At 38.9% G+C, this 16,845-nt stretch overlaps 1 pseudogene; it reads right to left on the bottom strand.

The window, feature by feature from the left end:
- Positions 1–6,046: 6,046 nt before the first annotated feature.
- The window catches only part of LOC114042719, a 31,494-nt pseudogene continuing 20,695 nt past the window's right edge, over positions 6,047–16,845 (bottom strand).

The following is a 16,845-nucleotide window of genomic DNA, read 5'->3' as shown; positions in this document are numbered from 1 at the left end:
ATAGATAGATAGATAGATAGATAGATAGATAGATAGATAGATAGATAGATAGATAGATAGATAGACAGACAGACAGATAGATAGATAGGTAGGTAGATAGATAGAGGGCACAGGGTGAGTTGAAGATGAAGGGGTCGTATCTGGAGAATAAAATTAAGGGGTGAGAGAGGATTATACTAGGAGAAGGAGAAACGGAGAGGTAGAATGGGGTAAACTATCTCACAAAAAAAAACAAAAAAAAGACTCTTACAGTGGAGGCGAAATGGAGAAGGTGAGAGGGAATGAGTGAATCTTATTCAAATAGGATTTGACTTAAGGAGGGAATAACATACACACTCAATTGGGTATGGAAATCTGTCTTATCCTACAGGAAAATAGGGGGGAAAGGGGACAAGAGAGTAGGGGGATGATAGAGAGGAGGGCAGATTGGGAAAGGAAAGGGGGTAATCAGAAGCAAATACTTCTGAGGAGGGACAGGGTCAAAAGAAAGAATAGAATAAATGGGGGGGGCAGGATAGGATTAAGGGAAATAGAGTTAGTTTTTCACAGCATGTCTACTATGGAAGTGTTTTGCATAAGTGCACATGTTTAACCTATATTGACTTGCTTGCCTTTTCATTGAGGGTGGGTGGGGAAGGAGGAAGGGAGAAAATTTGGAACCCAAAGTTTTAAAAACACATGTTTAAAAAAAATGTTTTCACATGCAACTGGGACATAAGAAATACAGGAAATGGGATACAAAAATCTATCCTGCCCTACAGGAAAGTAGAAGGGGAAGGGATTAAGAGAAGGGGGTGAGAAATAGAAGGGAAGGCAGACTAGGGGAAGGGGTATTCAGAATGGATGCCATCTTGGGGTGGGGGGAGGGGTGAGATGGGGTGAAAATTTGGAACTTAAAATCTTGTGGAAGTGAATGTTGAAAACTAAAAATAAGTAAATTTATATATATAAAAAAAGAAAGTATAATCAACAGGCTTTGGGAAGAGCATTGATCTAAGTGTGTGTGAGAGCAAGTGAGGAGTCAAGGATGACACCTATGTTTAGAGCCTGGGTTGGTGTTGGTACCCTCTGTAGTAATAGGGAAGACATGAAAAGGACAGGTTTACTCAGCAAGATGAGTTCAGTTTGGGGCATGTTGAATTTCATATGTCTTACGGAAGAGAATAAGCATTTGGTAAGTGCCTACAATGTGGAAAGCATTGTGCTAAGTACTTTACAAGCATCACCTCCATTGATCCTCATAAAAACACTGTAAAGTAGATATTATTATTATCCCTATTGTACATTTGAGTAAATTGAGGTAGACAGAAAGTAGGCGACTTGCCTTGGCTCACACAGAAAGTATCTAAAGTCAGATTTGAACTGAAGTCTAGCCTCACTCCAGGGCGACCAAGCTGCTAGAGGACACACATTGTGAGATGTCCAATAGGCACTTGGAGTTTAATACTAAAATTCAGTGGAGAAGTTAGGCCAGGAGAAGTAGATCTCAGGATCCTCAGCAAAGAGATGATAATTGAATCCATTTGACTAGATGAGATCACCAAATGGAATATTATAGAGGGAAAAGAGAAGAGGGCTCAGGACAGAGCCCTGTGGGACACTCATATGAGCCTGACCTAGATGAAGAACTTGTAAAGGATTGTGAGAAGGTGTGAATAGACAGGTTGAAAAAGAACCAAGAGAGAAACATGATGAAAATGGAGATAGAAGAGAGTATTGAATAGAAGAGGGTGATTGAAAGTGTCAAAATGGACAGAGAGGTCAAGAAGGATGAAGATTGAGAAAAGGTCATTAAAGTTGGCAATTAAAATAGGTTTAGTAACTTTGGGAAGAGCATTTTCCACTGAATTATATGGTCCAAGCCAGACTATAAAGAGTTAACATGAGAGTAAGAGAAAAAGAAGTGAGAACATCTCTTACAGATAAGCCTTCTCAAGGAGTTTAGCCACTAAAACAAGGAGAGAAATGGGAAGATGGAGGGGAAATTTAATGAACCAAGTGAAGGCTTTTCCAGGTTTGGTGGGGAAACACAGGCATCTGTTCCAGTGTTCCTGCCACTGAATCATGTTCTCATTCTTCCCCAGCCATCCCCCTAACCTATAGCACTCCCTTCTGAACAGAGCTGTCTCTTTCTGTTTTTAACTGCCAGCCTTTTCAAATATATGGTCTTTCTGTTCTCTCTCAATTCCCTCTCCACAAAGTGGTTACTTTCAGCCCCTAATACAGGTCACAGTCTTAGAAAGGACCTCAAAGACCATCTATTTACCCCTCCTCCCAATTATCCAGATGAGGAAACAGATCAAGGGAAATAGAATAACGTGTCCAATTACATATTAAAGACTTGATAGCCAGAAGGAACATCCCAGACTACCAAGGCCAAAGCTCTAAACATAAAGTAGAAGAGACTGAAGCCACAAACAGTGTCTGAGGCAGGATTTGACCACAGGTGTTTGTGTCTCTGCCATTTAGCAATAGTGTTCTTCTATTCTGACCTTTGAAGTCTGAAACCTAAGGGACTAGTCTATTTGATTTTTCTTCTTCTCTGGCTTTTACATATATTCCCCATTCCATCATTATGTGACATATAAAAATTTCAAGAGACATAATTTCTGGGTAATTCAATCATTTTATTAATGACTCATGTTTTGTAAAGTCTGTACTTTCATTCTTTTCTAATGTTACTTGGCACACTAATGTGTATGTCTGTTGTCAAATGTGCTAAGCTAGGTCAGGAGGAGATATTAAGTTTTTGCCAGTCACTGGCAGACAAAAATTAGTCTGAGAAAGGCAGGGCAATAGCACTACCATGTCACCCTAAACCTTCTCAGGTGCATGTATGAGTATTATAGGATGAGTTGTTTCAATGATAGGATACCTGTAGAGCCTTTCCACCATGTTTGAAGCTGTACTGGTCATTTTTAGAGGCAATGGTATGTTATAACCTAAGCTTTTATGCAAATCTTTTCAAAACTCTCATTTCATCAAAAGGCAAAGCTGGACTCAAGGAATCCACTTATTCTACATAGATCTTATGTAGACAGGAAGCCTAAAAATTTCTTTCAGGCCAACAATTATCTCTTGAATGTTTAGTAGATGAAACTTTATATTTTCAGAAAATTCTGTTTCTTTTAAAATTAAAAGAGACCACTCATCCCTTTCACTTTAGTCTTAGAACATCTAGAGAGATGAGAGTATAGGAGTCAGAGGGATGGATTGGCTACATTGCTGAACTTCAGAGGTACAGATACCTGTGTTCAAATCCAGCCTAAGGCCCTAGGTAGCTGTGTGATCTCAGGTAAGACTCATCAACTGTCTTGGCTTCAGTCTTTTCCTCTATAAATTGAGGGGGTTTGACTAGATTACCTGGGACTTTCCTTCCAGCAAGGATGTTTAGTATGAAATGGGCAAGTCACTTCCATTCCCTGGGCCTCAGTTTCCTCCTCTGTGAATTGAGGGCCTTAAACAAGATCACTCTGAGGCCCCTGCCAGGTATAGACCAAGAATCTTTGGAATAAATAACTCACTTCACCTCCCTGGGTCTCACTTTCCTCCTGTGGATAATTGAGAGAAATGATTATTAATAACCAGTGATTTGGGGATATCCAGATTTCCTCTCCTTTTTCTAAAGTCCTGCTTTCAAAAGCTCATTTTCTTGAAGAACATTGCTGATAATGAAATTGGAATAACTTTCTTAATAATCTTGTTTAGACCCCATCCTAGTGGAGAAGCCAGTGTGCTCTACTCTGGTTTGGGTGGGGACAACTTCTTTGAATAGATTGCCCAAGGTTGGGGGTGACTTAGAAGTAAATTGCATAATCAAAGTTCCTTTGAATAGGGTCAGCCCCTCCTTGTAATATTCTTTCTTTCATTGTTAACCAATCAGAGTTGATTGCCAGCCTCAGGAACACCCCTCTTCCAATGGACAGATAAGCCTTGAACCCACTGCCATCATTGTCTTTGGTCTAAAAGAGAGACAGTTAAATGACCATCCTTTTATTAAAATGCTAGAGTTAGTAATAAAATTATTAAATTACTTAAGAATTACTTAAGTTTTTTAAATTTTCTTAAAGTGTTCACCTAATGATGGGAGTGGAATATGTGACTTCTGAAATCCCTTGGATCCCCACATCTAGGACTTTGACCTTGTCCACCCATTTAGGAGCTTAAAGCAATGGCTGAAGAGGGAGGGAATTGAGGCAGCAGGTGGAGACCACACATTTGAGAAGATTGGCAGGGAGTGAAAGGAGAGAGGGACAGTTTTGTTCAGAGTGGAGGGCCACAGGGGGAGATAGATGGAAAACCTGGTCCAAACATAGGAACACTGGAATTGAAGGGAGAGAAGCCAGATTCCAGTTGAAACTCACTACTATCTACAATGTCTTATAGCAGTCATTTCATTTCCTAGGTGATTTTGCATATTTCAGGGCTAACAATGTTGCTAAGTATCTATAGGCACATAAGAAAGTATTCACCTGTTGTTCTAACTAGATGTAGGTAACATCTTAATCTAATGTTTGACGTTTATTTCAAAAACTTCCTCCAAAGCAAAGATCAGCCATTTTCATGTATTACTTTCTCCAATGTTTTGCTCTTGTGAATGGACAAGATTAATACTTCTCCCTGGCACCAGGTGCACTGCAGGCTGAAACCTATACAATGCTCTCTCCACTTTTATTTAATTTTTTTTTTTTTGCATTTCAATAGTTTTATTGAAAGGTCACTTCCTTAGTACCAGAACATAATGGTACTTTGTTAGGTCACTTCTGCCAACTTAAGTTTGCATTGATGAATTAGAAAGGAAATTCTTCAATGAATCAGGTGTTTAGGAGTAACTGAAGAGTGCATCTGTAAAATGCTTTACAAAATGACGCATAAGACATAGGAGACATACTGTGGTTCTTTGGTTTATCTTTAAAGGGAAGCTTTTTCCCCACAAAATGATGTCAAAGGGAAACTTGAACTCTAGTTATAGTTATTGTGGAAGTTAAGCTATGTATTGCACTGATTAACTATATGCTTTCCCAACCCTATATGTCAATTTAGATTCATTAACCTACAACTACCCTTAAGTGTTCCACCCACCACATAATCAGTCAATTAAATTGCTGCTTAGTGGAATCTGGATAAACAACTCACTTCAGTCTCTGTTACAGGAGCATTATGACAATAGCATATCCCATATGTACTGCTTTTAAATAGAAAACTCTATACAAAAGGTTCAGTTTCATACCAACTGTCATCTTTATTTAAAAGCTCTAGAGTGTTAGCATTAGCATATATTGCTTTAGAAGGATACAGCTGAGGTTTCAGATTGACAGACTATGAGAATTGCTTGTACAACAGAAATTAATTTTTTCTAAGGGGCTAGATATTGAGATAAAAATCATTCTATATAAAACTTTGTATACCATATCACTTGTTCCCTAGGATAATGTTGAAGATCACTTAAATTTAACATGTCTGTCTACAACTTTAATAGAATTTTATAATCAAATTTAAATGAAAAATATGCCAAACAAAAATAAATCTTTAGAATTATTGGGTTATCTAGTTGTATAAGGCTTTAACAAGGTTGTTTATACTGCCTCAAAGACTAGTAACTCTGACACTATATTGAAGTGCATTATACCATTTTTCTGAAATTTGATGTGAACTTGTATCACAATTCAAATAACATCAATTACAGTCAATCACATCTTGCCATCAATAATACCTATAATCAGTATGCTGATTCAGATACTACTAGATTGGATCAATATTAACTGTCAATTCACAGTATAGTCTCCTATTCTTATTCTACATGAGGGTTCACATTTGAGTTTTAGTTTTTATAAACATGCTTCAAAGATGATAATTTAGTCCTGAACACATTTCCAACTGCAGCACACATAATCAATTTCTAACTGTAGTCTGTTTTCCCCTCAAGTTTGAAAACATCAATGCTAACCTAGTTGCTGTGTTTCAGGCTTCGCAGCTTAAATGCCTTCTAATGTTGGAGTCTACAGTTCTGACGTGAAATAAGCCTTCAAAACAGTTGAATTTCTTCACCATAAGAATCTTATTAAGACCCAGCTTTAGGGATTGTTGGAAGATGAGCAATTTTGTAATAACTATGCTTCAACTGACGTGCAATGTGCCCAGACACAATCCACTTCAACTTCTGAACATTTGGTTTAGAACACTTGTTTGATGAGTATTCATTTAGGCACTTTGCTACAAGTTCCTGCCAGAGGGTCAGATCTTTTCAATTTATCTTGGAATGGTTCTGAAGACATTCTACTCCTTCCATCAATCAATTCTATAAGTTTCTATGCTTGAATCTCCAGCGCAATTATAGACAGTGCCAATACAGAAGGCTTTGCTTTAGAAAACATAATCCTACAGTGGCATGCCTTAAGCTGAGCTTCCAGTCTTTCAAAACTCAGGTTCTTTCTCCTTTCAAATGGTAAGTTTTCATGAATGAGTGAATAATACAGCTGTAGAAACTGAAAGGCAGTAGTAGCTTTGACTTTCCAACACACCTTCTCCAACACAATCTTTTCTATTTTCATCAGGTCAGAAACTTTGAATTTGTATTGGCTTATTCGTATCAAATCAGTGGCTAACGGGACATTTTTTTCTGTCGATTTCACAGCCAGATAGAAGCAACTTAATCCCACACATCCAACATGTTTGGGCTGTACCTTCATTTTGGATAGAAATCTGTTCAGTAAATTCACAGCTAAAGAAAAAGTCTCTGTGTCAAAACCAAAGAACTGAGTTAGGCTAAGAAGGTCTCTCACTTTGAAGTCCCTCAGTCGTGCAGTCGTCTGAAGGCCATTATCATGAGCAGATTCAGTTAGTCTCAAGCCACAGATCTTTGGCTGACATCTGGACTTCTGTTTCCACAGAACGTTCAGCTGATGCAGCAGTTTCTGAGCTTCAGTTGTTACCAGTGCCTCTATCAAAATGAGCTCATCACGGCGGCTCTTCCTAGGTAGCAAGCCTCTTCCCCCTGCCCCCCGGGGCCTGTCCTCTCCTCACCCTGAAAAATTAGTCCAAATCTCCTGGACTACACGGGAGCTATATAAGGGAGAGGAGAGGGGCCCAGGGAGGGAGAGCGGGGAGATGATGGAGGGGTTTTTTGGTGCAGCTGCTCCAGTGAGCTGAGAATGATGTCAGTCCCAGGCCATGGAGCGCTGAGCTACTTCTATTTAATCTTAACCTGCCTCATTTCTCCTATGACAGGATTAAGAGTGAAATAGATCATTGGAATGTTGATGATTTAGTCTGAATTCTTATTTACACTGAAGGATTTCATTTGGCTCCTTTCTGCCTGTCTTCACAGAGATTGAGTTGTCATATCATAAAATCAAATAAGAATATGGTTTGGAATGGGTCAGAATGTAATACCAGGGTTTGAATGTGAGATGGACATAAGTTTCATCTTTCCAGGAACTATTTTCTGGCCTAAACTTTTTCATATGCTGCAGTTTTCTTTGTGGACAGCAGATGTCAGTGAAAGCCTGTCCTATTTTCCTAAATGGCAAGGAAGGAGTCAACAAGTACAGTATTTCTTAAGCACCTATTAGGTGTGAGGCCAAAGACTAGGTTCTGGGGGTATAAAAACAATAATTCAATAGTCTTTGCATTCCAGGAGCTTAAATACTATTGGTGGAGACAACATGTACATGTATAATTATGTATAAAATATAAATTGTTTGGGGAAAAGGAGGAAGCTCTCTAACTTTGGGGAGGGGGAGGTGACAATTAAGAATGTCCTTAAGCAAGATGAGGTGGCATGTTACCTGAGCTTCAAAGGAAACTGAGGGATTGGAAGAGGCAGAGAGGAGGAGAGATTTGAATTTCAGGCATGAGGACCAGCCTTTGTAAAGTCTTAAAGAAGGGAAATGAAAAGTTGTATGTGAAGTACAGGAAAAAGGCAAATATGCCTGGAGATCTTAGAGTACACAAAGTAGAATAATATATGATTACATCAAGTTATTAGGTTTTAGGTATTTACAAATACTAATAAAAGACAGAGTTGGTTCAATTTGATACTAGATGTACCAGTGAGCCAATGTAACTTTTTGAATATGGGATTCTCATAATCAGAACCACACAGCAAGAATATCCCTTCAGCAGCTGAGTGGAGGATGCAATGGAGAGGGGAGTGACTTGAGGCAGGGAGACCACTTAGGAGACCATTGTAATAGTCAAGGAGAAAAGTATAGAGATTATGTGAGCAGAGAGATAAGAATGCAGGTCTGAGGTATTGTTCATGTTATTATAGAACTTGGTGACTGATTAGATATGGGAGCTGAGGAAGAATGAGGGCCATGGGATAGATAGATAGATGATATATAGATTATAGAAGTAGAAAAGTATGTTCTGGCATAAACCTTTCAAGATGTTTCAATATTCCTTTTAGACACTAGATGTCACAGAAATGCTGTACTATTTGCCTCAATGGCAGTGTCATGTGTGATCATAGATTAATAAATAGATTGACTGAGAGATGAGTCAATTGTTAAATTTTCAGTCTGAACAATTACACTTTAAAATTTGGCAAATGCTGCAAATCTGGGCTTGATTTATTTTATGAATTTGACTTATGATAGTGATGGAGATGTTAATAATATAAAATAACAGATCCATTATATAAGATAACAGATCCGTTGACATTCAGTGTTCCAAAACCATTCCAATTCCATGCCCTCTGGTGTCTTTCAGCTCTAGGATTTTGAATTTCTAAAGGACTTGGATTCAGACAACTCTTTGGGTACCTGGCAGCAGTATACTAGGACAGGATGCCAAGAAGAACCACTTAACCCCAAGCCCGCCCATCTATGTAAAGTCCAGAGGACAAGACAACCTACCCCCAGTTTCTAATGTCACCACTTGGTGTTACTGGAACTCTGTGTTCAATCTGCACATCTGACTGTGAACCTTCTTCCACAGTCAACAGCCAGCAGTGTTTCTCTTTCAAGCAAAAAGTTTAAGTAGCCCTAGAGGGAGTCTCATATAAAATCATAGCTTTTCCATAAACTCTATGTGAATTGCATAAAGTTAGGAAAGAAGAGTTATGAAAATGATCATGTAAATGATTATTTTCAGAGGACCGAACAGGAAAGAAACTGACTTTTCTAGAAGAAACTCTCAGATAGTGAACAAAGAGCTTAGTCCAGTGATTGCAAAAACTTGGTCACATGAGAAACTTATTGAAAATTAGGTAGGACCAGAGAGAGATCATTGTGCCCATGAGACAGCCAAGACATATGAGAAGAAAACCAAGAGGCAGAAACAGATCATAAGAGACTTGATTTAAGACTCATAGTACTGCTAGAAAACCTTAAATGAAAAAAACCTAAATACCATTATTTCAAGAAATCACAAATGAAAACTGGCCACACCTAGATGAACTAGAGTATGAAAGGAAAATAGAAAAAAAATACTCATTTAACTCTTAACAGAAACTGCATGTTGTAAACTCCAGAAAATGTCTTAACCAAAATCCAGAGCCTCTAATTCAAAGAACTACAGAAAGAAAAAAAAAAAAAGAGTACATATACCAATTAGCCAATCAGTATCACTGACGATCTAGTAGTTACCATTGTAAATGAAAGGAGAGATTAAAATATACTATTCCAGAAGGTAGAACCTAAATCAAACAGCCCATTATAACTGAATTAGCATAGCAGAGTGAAGTATTACAGGTGGGGACATTGGACTTTAATGAATGGAATGGAATAAGGATTTATTAAGTGCCTGCTTTGTGCCAGCCATTGTGCTAAGCACATTTTAAATATTATCTCATTTAGTCCTCCCAACAGCCCTGTGAGTTAGGTGCTATTATGTAGGAGAATAGACTTCCAATTATTCATGATGATTTTTCTTCACCTGAGTAGATACTTTGAATCTGAAACATTGGACTCAAGAGAAACATAGAGAAATATATGCTTTTGAGCAAATGGAAGGATTATGTTCATAATCTAGATTATGTTGATAGTCTAATAAGGGAGAAGAAAACACGTATCTTGTCAGAACTCTATTGTCTTCAGTGATCCTAGAGGGAATACAAATAAGTTGAGGTTAGTTTTGTTATATTCTAATTATATTAAGAGACAAAAGATAAAAGAGAGGGAAAGAAATAGCCTAGGGAAAAAGAGGGATAAAAAAGGAGGAATTTACTATTTCACATAATCAGGGGATGTGAGAAGACTATACAAATATGAAGTAAGTAGACTACCTTACCCTGCCAAGTGATCTTCAGAATCTTCCTAAGACAATTCAAATGGAAGTGATTCAATTTCCTGGCATGGCGCTGGTATACTATCCAGGCTTCACAGGCATACAACAATGAGGTCAGCACAACAGTTCTGTAGACCTTCAGTTTGGTAGTCAGTCGAATACCTCTTCTCTCCCATACTTTCCTTTGGAGTCTTCCAAACACTGAGCTAGCTCTGGCAATGAGTTTGTCAACCTCATTATCAATGTGTACATCTCTGGAAAGTACACTACCAAGGTAAGTGAACTTATCCCCATCATTCATAACTTCTTCATTTGATGTAACCAATGGTTCCACATATGGATGGTGTGGTGGTGACTGATGGAGCACCTGTGCTTCCTTGGTGTTAATTGTTAGGCCAAAATTAGCACAAGCAGTAGAGAATCGATCCATACTTTGTTGCATCCCAGCTTGAGAGACTGCATTGGGTGCACAATCATCTGCAAACAGAAAATCATGCACCAATACTCCTTCCACTTTGGTCTTGGCTTGTAGTCTTTTCAAGTTGAAGAATTTACCATCAGTGCAGTAGCTGACCTTGATGCCATGTTCATCCTCATTGAAAGCATTTGACAACCTGACTGAAAACAACATAGGAGCAAGCACACAGCCTTGTTTCACTCCATTGGTGACTGGGAAAGCACGAGAGCATTGTTCATTATCCAGAACCTGGGCAAGCATGCCGTCATGAAATTGACATACAATGCTGATGAACTTCTCCAGGCAAACAAATTTTGACATAATTTTCCATAAACCCTCATGACTGATAGTATCAAAGGCCTTGGTCAGATCTACAAACGGTGTATACAGACCTCTGTTCTGCTCCTGGCATTTCTCCTGGAGTTGTCAGGCAGCAAACACTATGTCAACCGTTCCTTGGCCCTTTCTGAAGCCATACTGGCTCTCAGGTAGATGATCATCTTCCAGGTGAAGGATCAGCCTATTAAGGCGGACTTTGGCAAGAATCTTGCCAGCGATAACTAAGAGAGAGACACCCCCTGTAATTGTCACAGGACAATCTATTTCCTTTACCTTTATAGAGATGGGCAATGGAGGCATCCTTGAACTCCTGGGGAATAACCTTCTGTTGCCATATAACCTGGAAAATTTCAGTCAGTTTTTGTATGAGCAATGGACCTCTTACCTTGTAGATCTCAGTTGGAATATAATCAGCACCAGGTGCTTTGCCACACGAAGGGAGCTTAATGGCATTCAAAACCTCTTCTACAATTGGAACTTAAGCTCAGGAGGAATTGACTTCAATTTGAGGTAAATGGTCAATGGATAAGATACCAGACACTGAGGTCCTTCCTCGAACTAAACTGCCAAGCATTTAAACTTTGCTTTGGAGAGCGCAACTCTGATGGGCTGGCCACGTTGTTTGAATACAAAATGTACACTTGCCAAAAAGACTATTTTATGGAGAACTCACATAGGGCAAGCATTCACATGGTGGTCAGAAGAAGCAATGATACAAGGACACTCTCAAGGTCTCACTTAAGAACTTTGGAATTGATTGTGTGACATGGGAGACACTGGCACAGGACTGCTCAGCATGGCATGCCCATATGAGAATGAGTGCTATTCTATATGAGCAAAACAGTATTGAAATAGCTCAAGACAAATGCAAGATACTCAAACTTAGAGAATCCATCCCAAAGGTTCACACGGACTATTTGTGCCCAACCTGTGGCAGAGTATCCTGAGCTTATATTGGTCTGATCAGCCACAGTTGGACACACTAAAACTTGACTGTAGCATAGTGATGTCATTTTGGTCCTCTTCGAAAATGAAGGACAACAACCAATCAAGTAGACTACCATAATTTTTTCTTCTGAAATAAACAGGAGTTAAATACACATATGCATGTACAAAACAATGCACACATACTGAATTTTTTGTAGCCATACATGAAACTCAAGCCACCCCCCTGCCTGTCCCAGGCCCCTGTTCCTCCACATCCAGCCTTGGCCATCACCTCTTAGAAGGAGTTTCACATTTTGGGCTTCAGCCACTTTTCCTTGCTAGTGACTAGCCAGGGGTGGGGAACCTGTGGCCTTGGAATCACATGTGGCCCGTTAGGTCTTCAAGGGCGACTGAATCAAAATTTGACTGAATCCAAGTCTCACAGAACAAATCTATTTAATAAAAAGGATTTGTTCCATAAAACTTGTACTCAGTCCATACCCTACTACCCAGAAGGCCATATGTGGCCTCAAGGTCACAGGTTCCCCATCTTTAGACCAGACTACGTGTAATCCATGGGTTGTAAGAACATCAAGCACATCTATAAGAATACAGTGTTCATCTACTAACAAATGGGAGAGTAACTTTTTGGAAAGCTCCAAACAGTTACTTAGGAGAAAAACCCTTTAAAGTCACCTGCAGTGACAACACAATTTAAATACAAAACACTTTAAGCCTGTTGGAGTCTGAATGTCTTGAAGCCAATCATGAGATTTTTTTTTTGGTTGATTAACATTGGTTCAAGCATTGCTGTCTCAGTTCTCTACTATTGACATTTTCATAATAGTCATGTTGTGAAAGAAAACATAGACAAAAAACTCAAGAAAAATAAAGAAAGTAAAAAAAAAATGTATGTCTCAATCTGTATTCAGAAACCATCCGTTCTTTCTCTGGGGATGGATAGCATTTTTCATCTTAAGTTCTTCAGAGTTGTCTTGGATCTTTGTATTACTGAGCATAGGTAAGTCATTCACAGCTGATCATCTTACAATATTGCTGTTACTTTGTACACAGTACATTTCACTTTGCATCAGCCCATGCAATTCTATTCAGGTTTTTCTGAGAGCATCCTGCTCATCATTTCTCATGGTACAATAATATTCCGTAACAATCATATACCATAACTTGTACAGCCATTTCCAAATTGATGGACATTCCCTGAATTTCTAATTCTTTGCCCCCAGAAAAGAGGTGCTATAAATATTTTTGTACATATAGGTCCTTTTACTTTTTCATATCTTTTGGGATATGAACCTAGTAGTGGTATTGCTAGGTCAAAGAGTATGTGTGATTTTATAATCCTTTGAGCATAGTTCCAAATTGCTTTACAGAATGGTTGAATCAGTTTACAACTCCACTAGCAGTGCATTAATGTCTCATTTTTCACACATCCTCTCCAACATTTCTCATCTACTTTTTCTGTCCTATTAGCCAATCTAATATGTACGAGGTAGTACCTCAGAATTGTTTTAATTTGCATTTCTCCAGTCAGTAGTGAGTTAGAGTATTTTTTCATTTGGCTGTAGGTAGCTTTGATTACTTCATCTGAAAACTGTCCGTATCTTTTGATCATTTATCGATTGGGGAGTGTGTCTTATTTTTATAAATTTGACTCAATTCTCTATATGTTTGAGAAATGAGGACTTTATCAGAGAAACTTGCTTCAAAATTTTTTCACAGTTACTATTGCTAACTGTATTTCCCTCCATCTTAGTCTCCTCCATCCCTGTTTATTCTATTCTCTCACTTCTTTCACCTTTCCCTCTGACCCCTCCTTCCTCAATTGGCCCTCCCTTCTATCATCCCTCCTTTTTTTCTTATCCCCTTCCCCTCCGACTTTCCTGTAGGATAAGATAGATTTCTAGATGCAATGGAGTATGTAAGTTATTCCCTGTTTGAGCAAGTTCTGATGAGAGTAAGGTTAATTCACCCCCCCCAAACCCCCATCTCCCCCTCCACTGTAAAAGCTTTTTCTTGCCTCTTTTATATGAGATAATTTATCTCATTCTATTTCTCCCTTTCTCTTTCTCCCAGAACGTTCCTGTCTCACACTGTAATTTTATTTTTTACGTATCATCCCTTCATATTCAACTCACACCTATGCCCTCTGTCTATATATACTCCTTCTAACTACCCTAAGAATGAGAAAGGTCTCCTGAGTTACAAATATCATCTTCCCAGTAGGAATGTAAACAGTTTCACCTTATTAAGTCCCTTGTGATTTTACTTTCCTGTTTACCTTTTTATGCTTCACTTGAGGCTTGTATTCAAAAGTCATATTTTCTATTCTGTTCTGGTCTTTTCATCAAAAATGCTTGAAAGTCCTCTTTTTCACTGAATGTCAATTTTTCCCCCTGAAGGATTGTACTCAGTTTTGCTGGGTAGGTGATTCTTGGTTGTCATCCTAGCTCCTTTGCCCTCTGGAATATCATATTCCAAGCCCTCTGATCCTTTAATTAGGTACTGCTAAACCTTGTGTTATTCTGACTGTGGCTTCATGATACTTGAATAGTTTCTTTCTGGGTGCTTGCATTATTTTCTCCTTGACCTGGGAACTCTGGAATTTGGCTATAATATTCTTGGCAGTTTTCATTTTGGGATCTCTTTCAGGATGTAGTCTGTGGATTCTTTCAATTTTCATTTTACCCTCTGCTTCTAGAATATCAGGACAGTTTTCCTTGATAATTTCTTGAAAGATGATGTCCAGGCTCTTTTTTTTTGATCATGGCTTTAGATAGTCCAATACTTTTTAATACTTTTTGGATCTATTTTACATGTCAGTTATTTTTCTAATGAAATATTTCACATTGTCTTCTATTTTTTCAATCTTTTGTTGTTTATTAATTTCTCATAATGTCATTGGCTTCCACATGCTTCATTCTAACTTGTAAGGAATTATTTTCTTCAGTAAACTTTGGGACATCCTTCTCTATTTGGCTAATTCTGCTTTTTAAGGCATTCTTCTCATTGGCTTTTTGGAACTCTTTTACCATTTGGCCTAGCCTGTTTTTTAAGATGTTATTCTCTTCAGTATTTTTTGTGTCTCCTTTACCAAATGGGTGACTCATTGTTCATGATTTTCTTGCATCACTCTCTTTTCTCTTCCCAATTTTTCCTCAGCTTCTCTAATTTGATTTTCAAAATTCCTTTTGAACTCTTCCATGGCCTGAGACTAATTTATATTTTTCTTGGAGGTTTTGGATGTAGCAGCTTTGACTTTGTCATCTTTTTCTGAGTGTGTGTTTTGATCTTCCTTGTCACCAAAGTAAATTTCAATAGTTAGAGGGTTTTTTCCTAATTGTTTGCTTATTTTCCCCAACTATTACTTACCTCTTTGTTAAAGTAGGGCTCTGCTTCCAGGTTCCCATGCAAACCTGAGTAGAGTACAATGGCTTCCCCATCAGGATGGAGTCTAAACAAGATTGTTAAGAAAGTTAGTCCAATCTCATTACCAGTAATGTCCTTCAAAAGACTCAATTTTTGAAATAAGGACTTTAGAAAAAAGGGGGGAACTCTGAGTCTCTCCAAATCATGCATTACTTTCTCCAAAGTTTTGCTTTTGTGAATGGGAAACATTAATACACCACCCTGTGACCAGGTGCACTCAATTATCCAGAGGAGGAAAGTAGGGCCAAGAGAGGAGAAGGGACTTGTTCTTATTTACTCTAAAGATCATTGACATAGGGAGGCAGAGCCAAATGGCAGAGTAAAGGCAGGGACTCACCAGAGCTCTCCCCCAAACCCCTCCAAGTTACTTTAAAATGGTTCTAAACAAATTCTAGAGAAGCAGAACCCATAAAAAGATCAGATGAAAAAAAATTCCCAGACCAAGACAACTTGGAAGATCAGCAGAAAAGTTCTGTTGAGCCAGGGTGAGGGAGGACAGCCGTCCAGCTCAGGTCAGGCAAGTGCAGACTGGGCCCCAGCAAGCCAGGAGCAGGCCTTGAGAGTGACTGAATCAGCAATGGTAATGGCAGTGACAGAAGCTGCTTCCAGAGGTCTCAGCCGACAGGTAGTAGGGGGATCGAACAACTGGCCAGAAGATTACATAGGTCTTTTTGCTAGCACTAAGGCAGAACTTTGTTGCTTTGCACGCGCTTAGTTCGGAGTCGCAGTCCTAGGTGGCAGTCCCAGGGCAAGGAGGAGGACTAGCGTACCAGAGCTTGCAGCAGCAGTGGAGGGGGTACCCTGCTTACAATTCCAGGGTAGAAAAGACTTCTTATGGTTTCTCACAGATCAGAGCACAAGCCAGGAGAGTATTAAACACGTCTTCTTAGATCATACTACTACCTTAGAAGAACTGAAAACTTAAATTTAGGGACTTATGTCCCTAAAAGAATCTCTGAAAACAGGTGCATAAAACCCCTGAAGCTTGGGAAAGATTAGATTGAGATGTTACCAGGGTTAAATCCAACAACAGATGAATACCTTCCTATGTTCCTAGGGAAACTAGCAACATTGTTAAACAAAGAATATGCAAAATCACCTAGTAAATGAAATGACTGTGATAGGCATTGTAGACAGTAGTAGAGCTGGGACTGGAGTCTGGCTTCTCTGCTTCCGATTCCAGTGTTCTCACCTTTGGACCAGGTTTTCCATCTGCCTCCCACCGTGGCCCTCCATTCTGAACAAAGCTGTCTCTCTCTCCTTTCACTCTCTGCCAATCTTCTCAAATGTGTGGTCTCTACCTGCTGCCTCAATTCCCCCCTCACCCAGTCATTGCTTTAAGCCCCTAAATTGGTGAAGAGGATCAAAGTTGAAGATGTAAGGCTAGAAGGGATTTCAGAAGTCTTGTATTCGACCTCCACCATTATATGATGATTAAAAAGTTT

This window comes from Vombatus ursinus, unplaced genomic scaffold, assembly GCF_900497805.2.
Source record: "Vombatus ursinus unplaced genomic scaffold, bare-nosed wombat genome assembly UNPS02014735.1, whole genome shotgun sequence".
NCBI classification, from domain to species: domain Eukaryota; kingdom Metazoa; phylum Chordata; class Mammalia; order Diprotodontia; family Vombatidae; genus Vombatus; species Vombatus ursinus.
Note: the sequence above shows the minus strand (reverse complement) of the source record. Positions and strands in the feature narration are given on the sequence as shown.